Source organism: Camelina sativa, chromosome 9 (genome assembly GCF_000633955.1).
Source record: "Camelina sativa cultivar DH55 chromosome 9, Cs, whole genome shotgun sequence".
Lineage (NCBI taxonomy): Eukaryota > Viridiplantae > Streptophyta > Magnoliopsida > Brassicales > Brassicaceae > Camelina > Camelina sativa.
In genome coordinates, this window is record NC_025693.1 from 31,622,078 (window position 1) to 31,628,942 (window position 6,865).

Genomic DNA, 6,865 nt, shown 5'->3' on the forward strand with positions numbered 1-6,865 from the left:
CTAAGTAAAAAAAAAAAAAAAAAAAATCGTAGATTTAGAAGAAGAAGGAACAAAGGAGGTACCTTTAATCAATACCAAAGTTCAGATCAGTCCTCACTCCCCCACTTGTTCCGTTTTGATATCAGACAGACAAAAGGAAGGGGAAGGAAGGAGACGATGATCCAAAAACGATGACGTATTAGTTAATGGACCCGAACGATGAATATGGGCAGCCAACTAACACCTAAAGCCCAATTCCCAGAAGTTTCCATACGCTGTCGTTTCAAGCCACAACGATCATCTTCGTCATCATTCACGATCACGACCTAAGGGTTAAAAAAAAACAGAGTAGAGGTTAGAGTTAGCGATGATGAAGTAAAGAAGAGTACTCTCTCTCTAAGTATCGCATACAGATTCGCCGACCTTGATCTGGATCTAGGTTTTTTCGAGTTGTCGCTATCTGTAATCTGCGTATAAAACAAAAATATCATCAAGAAGGGGTTAGATATCTTTACCAGTTTTATTCTTGCGCCTCTCTCTTCTCTGTGACCGACTTGTTCAGGTTTCTATGTTTGCTCTTCCGTCGTCATTATAACCTAGATCTCTCCCTCTCTCTCTCTCTCTCTCTCTCTCTCTCTCTCTCTCTCTCTCTCTCTCTCTCTCTCTCTCTCTCTCTCTCTCTCTCTCTCTCTCTCTCTCTCTCTCTCTCTCTCTCTCTCTCTCTCTCTCTCTCTCTCTCTCTCTCTCTCTCTCTCTCTCTCTCTCTCTCTCTCTCTCTCTCTCTCTCTCTCTCTCTCTCTCTCTCTCTCTCTCTCTCTCTCTCTCTCTCTCTCTCTCTCTCTCTCTCTCTCTCTCTCTCTCTCTCTCTCTCTCTCTCTCTCTCTCTCTCTCTCTCTCTCTCTCTCTCTCTCTCTCTCTCTCTCTCTCTCTCTCTCTCTCTCTCTCTCTCTCTCTCTCTCTCTCTCTCTCTCTCTCTCTCTCTCTCTCTCTCTCTCTTAGCGTGTGTTCTCATTATAACCTAGATCTCTCCTCCTTGTATATTCTTCATTTGTCTTTCCTAGCTTCCTCATGATTACATCGTTTCAGGGATTAAACCAAATTTGAAAAATAAAACATAACCAACTCACATTTGGTTAGTGTAAGGAGAGAGTAACTTTTGAACCAAACCAGACCCAATAAAAGCCAATAATACTTCAAATTCGAACCAAAATCCAAAAACGATGGAGAAAAGTCTTACAAATAAGAGAAAGAAACACATTGTTTAAGGTACAATAACATAACATGTACAACAAGGTGTACACATAAATGCTGCCACAGGAGGGAGAACCAGGTTCCATAACCGAAGAAAAAAAAAGAAACCAACAAAAAAAAGATAGAGTCTGCACCATTATGTAACCTCACTCAAGGTTTGAGGGAACTAGGTACCATACTGAGAAAAAACAAAAGAGATGAAGCATGCACCATTATCACTTATCCCAGGTTTGAAGATCGATCAGCAACCTACAGTTTAAGGAGAACAACTCATGAATTCCTGTTATGTAACCAATGAAGTCAGTTTTAAATTCATACGATAAGAAAAATTTAAACGAAACAATTACTTTTTAGTCTGTCCTCATAAAATGGTAGTTTCTCAAGTGAGGATCAACATGTAAACCGAGGCTTTCATATATTGGATTGTATATATTATTTGTTTGCCTGAAAAAAAAAATGAATTTGTTATGTTCCTTACAAATTTTTTTTAAAAAGTAACCTGTGATTAATTTAATAAATTGTATCAGATTGAGAGAGACACCTAAATATAGAATTACGAATTTATATTTGAAAATTGTGTGCATGGTCAATGGAAAGTATTCAACCTCGGCTCATCAACGTTCACTGCAGCTGGAGTAATATTTTGGCCTCCTGGTACAACTCTCTGCATTATTTAACCAACTCATATTATTGTTTTTTTCTTTCATTTATTTTCTAAAAGAATAATTTTAAGAGTTTTTTGGAAACTGTGTACCTGACGCTGAGCCGAAGATGATGACTCTCCCAACTCAAACCGATTTTGGTAACCTCGTCGCTTATATCCCACACCTTCGTCCTGTGACATTTGTTCTTATCAAAATAAAGCTTTTCCAGTGCCATACGTAGTCATTACTAAAATATTGAAATACATATAATACATTTTCCATTGCATAAACTAAATTCTACCTGTGGAGGTATGGCTGAGTTTGCATATGGATGTATCTGCATCGGAGTGTTAAGGTTGGAGAGCCTTAGCCCCGATAAAGACTGATTCACTGATCTTTGCATGCCATCAAGATGCCTATAAAAGCAAGGTATAATGGAAAGCAATAAAAAAAAATAATGTAAGAACACGAAAACTTATTTTTTCTCTTGTGCTTACTAGATTATGACTTGTTTACCTGGGAAAACTCGAAGGCACTTGAGGTATGGGTATGTATGGAATGTTACTTTGTGGAGCAAGATTATAGGTAGGCATGATATTAGTTTGGTTTTGTAAAGGATATGTCCTGCAATGAATCCAATAGATTTTACATGTAAGTATTTTAATTATAAATAAATTTGAGAAAATGATATACAAGTGGAGTCATAAAAATTAGTTGATCTTACATAGCTTGATTGTTACCCATCCTTAAATTGTGAAGTTCATTTTGTCTACCGGTGAACATCATAGGGGGTGGTTGCTGACCATACATGTTAGCATAAGAAGTGATGACTGGTTGAGGCGTCCTGCATCAATCCAATAGATTTTACATGTAACTATCTTTATCATAAATAAATTTGAATAATAGTACAATAAAAAAAATATTTGATCTTACATAGTTGGATTGTTAACCATCCTTAAATAGTGAGGTTCATTTGGTCTACCGGTGAAAATCGGTAGGGGCGTTTGCTGACCATACATGTTAAAAGAAGAAGTGATGACTGGTCGAGGCGTCCTGCATCAATCCAATAGATTTTACATGTAACCATTTTTATCATAAATATAATTAAATAATAGTATAGTACAAAATATTTGATCTTACATAGCTGAATTGTTAACCATCCTTAAATTATGAGGTTCATAGATGAAAATCGATGGGTTCGGTTGCTGACGACTATACATGTTAACAAAAGAAGTGACCGGTCGAGACATTCTAAATGAATCCAAATTTTACATATAACTATTTTTATCGTAAATAAATGTGAAAAAAAAAAAACAAAAAAAATATTGATCTTACATAGCTGAATTGTTAACCATCCTTGAATTGTTAGGTTCATTTTGTCTACCAGTGAAATTCATTTGGGGAGGTTGCTGACCATACATGTTAGCAGAAGAAGTGACTGGTCGAGGTGTCTGGTAAGACGGGTAGTTTTGTGACCTATATTTCATGAAAATGATATTCTTATGAGAACTCTATAAATCAATGTTATAAGTATACAACTGCATTTGAGTAGCAATAGTATCAATTTCTAATGAGATTGTTGGGGACTATAAAGAACCAAAATTCTCTGAATTTTCGCCACCATTCATAGTTTGATTCACATCATAAAAAATTATAGTATTATTGTTTAACAGTGGTTCTCTAAACTATTCAGGTACACAAAGAATGATAAGTACGTACATTTAGCAAATTTATTAACATGATATTATATTTTAAATAATGTACCCAAGTGATTGAGACTGAGAATATGATCCAAATGCATCAAAATGATCTCCATGTAACCTGGATCAGTTAATCACTTTTATATTAGTATGAATTTACGTAAGAAAGTAGAGTTTTGTATTATATTAATTTTTGGTGTAAATTAATTAATTTCATACAAAGGTGCTGGAATAATTGGAGAACTAGTCATAGTTGGATGTGCAAATCCATTATTTTCTTGCGCCACTTGACCAATCTCTATTTGGTTCTGAAAAATAAACAAATTAACTTTTAAATGTAATAATAGTTAATCAAATCAAAACCACTCCAACGAACAGTTTTTACCTTTGCAAAAACACTAGACTCCTGAAAACTATTTAGCAAAGTTTTACTTGAAAAATCGTCTGTTAAGTTATTTTCTAACCACAAGTCAGACGAATTCTCTAGTGGTTGTTGTTGCAGCACTTGGTGTTGTTGTTGCTGCTGCTGCTGCTTACATAAAATACATGAAATTACATTTATTAGAATATATAGATTACTCTCAGTAGTTGGGTAGATCTCAGTATTTGGGTAGATTTCCTGATCTATGTTGAAGTGTAAGTAATATACCATTTCAAGTGGATCTTGTAGTAGTGTTGATATCCCTTGATATGCCTCTAGATTTGATTCTTGAGATGACATTAAGGGGTTACTTTCGTTCATCGAGTCAGAGATAAGTTCAATAGTTTCGTTCTCTAGAAGATCCTATATATTTCACAAATCCAAAAGTTTTGTCATTAATAAATATTTTCAGAGAAAATTCAGTCGTGAAAGAAAAAAAAAGAGAAGTACACCATTAACGGAATATATGAGTCTGGCGATTCCAGAATACATGGATCTGGTGATCCCGTAGAACAGAAAGGACTCAACTGCAATGCTTCGTCGTCGAATATATTGTCAGAAGAAGACATGTTTGCCGATTCTTGTGAGAAGAAGGATATACCCTTATCTATTGATCGGTATAATTTATATAGCAAAGGTGAGACGTCAAACCGGCTCACCTAAACACAAGAGGCTGATGTGGCATACCAAAAAAAAACAGCTAAATAAAATTTTAAAAATAACCTAGAAGTTCCAATATATTACTGTTTTACCATTAACATAATTTGTTAGACATAGATTAAAAATCTATATAATGTGGATTAAATCACTAACTGTTTTCGTAAATACATTTTTATAATTCTCATTTTCATATTTGTGTTATAAATTTTATATTTTGGAGAAAAACATACATTAATAATTTATAATTTTATATAATATTTTCAAATACAATAATTTTAGTTTTTAACTATATAAATTTATATGACTACTTTACACATTCAAATCATAAAAATGTGAAAAAGCCAGGCCCATTAAAACAAATATGTAAAAGTGAAAAAAATATAATCATCATATTTAGAATAGTTGTCAAAAAATGAGAAATTTAATAACTACTTTTAGATTTGATGGATATAAAATATGGTTTAGTTTTTAACAGCCTAAAGCCAATATTAGGCTGTACTCTGAGTTTTCTATAAAAATAATAAGATTCATTGTCAGATAAGAGGAAAGAAATATGGAGATAATGATTGGTACATCTTTTGATTGGATTCTACCAAGGTAAGACATCAGTGAAAGGTGGCATAAGTCAACAAAGTTTACAAGTGTCAAGCTTCTAGTTGATTATTTGGCTTTTCTAAATTTTGTGAGGATCTTTTCCTTTAAAAGATATTTTTGTCATATCACTATATACTACTAATTCAGGATTATTTATTTAAATATTATAATTTGGAAATAAGACCACTTTTTCAAAATATTATGCAAAACTAATTACCAACTAATTACCAATGTCAGACTGGTTGAACTACGGGTCAAATAGTTTATTGGTTTGTTTACATTTTATAAATAGAAAATATCTATTTTTTATAAATATATGAACAAAACACACATAATTAATTATTAAACAACTAAAATTAAACTTCTAAATAATTAGATAAAATAACTAAGTAATTTTTTATAAATAACAACATTTATTTTTAATTTAGTTTGAGTTTGAAATATGATAAAAATAAAATATTTTAATTTGTTACCGATCCACCAGTCCGACCTGCCGGTTCAACCATCGGTTCATGGGTTTTTAGCAGGTTTTTTCCGGTTTTTTGCAGTTTTATATTTGTCCAGTTTTTAGAAGTAATCCGAACCGGAATATTTACCGGATCACGGTTAGACCGGTCCAACCGACTAGTGCGGTCCGGGTTTAAAAACATTACTAATTACTGTACTTCTCATTGTTTTGACAGTTGTTCGTTAATAAGATATGATAGTTTCAAATTCAACTATCCTTTTCAAAACAAAAAACTTTTTAATCACTAAAAAAAATATGTTCGAAGGAGAACTAGAAACTTATCTTGAATAAGATGAATTTTACTTATTTTCTTATTTACAGTTCACTGTTAAATTCTTATATCATGTTGGTATATAATTTATACTATTTTAATTTTGTTTAACACAAATAATTCAAGTTCTAAATAGAAGGAGGACATTTTCACGTGACATCACCCAATCAAATCCTCTGCATATATGGTTATATACTTAGTCTATATATAATATAATATTATCTTACAAAAATATTTGACTTGTCCATTATTGATAGAAGATATTGTATTAACTATTAAGTAGATAAAAATAGGTTAATGCAGCTAATTGTATAGCTTTTTAGAAAATTTTATCTAAAGATAGTTATTGATAATAATAAAAGAAAAAAAAAATCCAAAATCACTATTTTATGTTTGGTTTCCCAAAACGTCTGTAAATGTCAAAATTATCAATAAATTTCTATTTTTTTAAAAATGTTGTTTAAGAAAAATAAACAAAATTGGATAAACACATATGTTTAAAACTATATTATATGTATATATCTGGATAGGATACATGCATGTCTTAATACTAAATATGATATTGTCTATTTGTCTCTATTTAGAAAACGTTCTCGTTGACGAAGGGCTGGCCTTATGGTTTGCCACTCGGCCTACTTAATTTACATAAGTTGTAACTCTTGTTCTTACTCGCTTGGTCTTGATTAGCAAACTCAGCAACTTGCAACAGTCATTGTAAAACAGTTTTCCTGTTTGAATTAATTTTACATTCAATTAAAAAAAAAAAATCTCGTTATTGATGCTAAACAGAGAAAAAAAGAAAAAATCATTGTTTCTAATCATGGTATAGAAACGCTG

General features: G+C 32.1%; 1 protein-coding gene across 12 annotated transcripts in view; it reads right to left on the reverse strand.

Annotated features, from left to right (window-relative positions):
- Positions 1-606, reverse strand: part of LOC104713469 (V-type proton ATPase catalytic subunit A-like) — a 7,868-nt gene extending 7,262 nt beyond the window's left edge. For 10 of the 12 annotated variants that reach the window (XM_010430583.2, XM_010430582.2, XM_019229508.1 and 7 more), the window contains exons 1-2: positions 495-606; positions 63-305 (exon numbers count right to left, since the gene is read on the reverse strand). The gene's annotated coding sequence lies outside the window, so the exon portion shown is untranslated. The remainder of the gene's footprint in view (positions 1-62; positions 306-494) is intronic. The other 2 variants (XM_019229512.1, XM_019229513.1) reach the window with 2 other exon arrangements.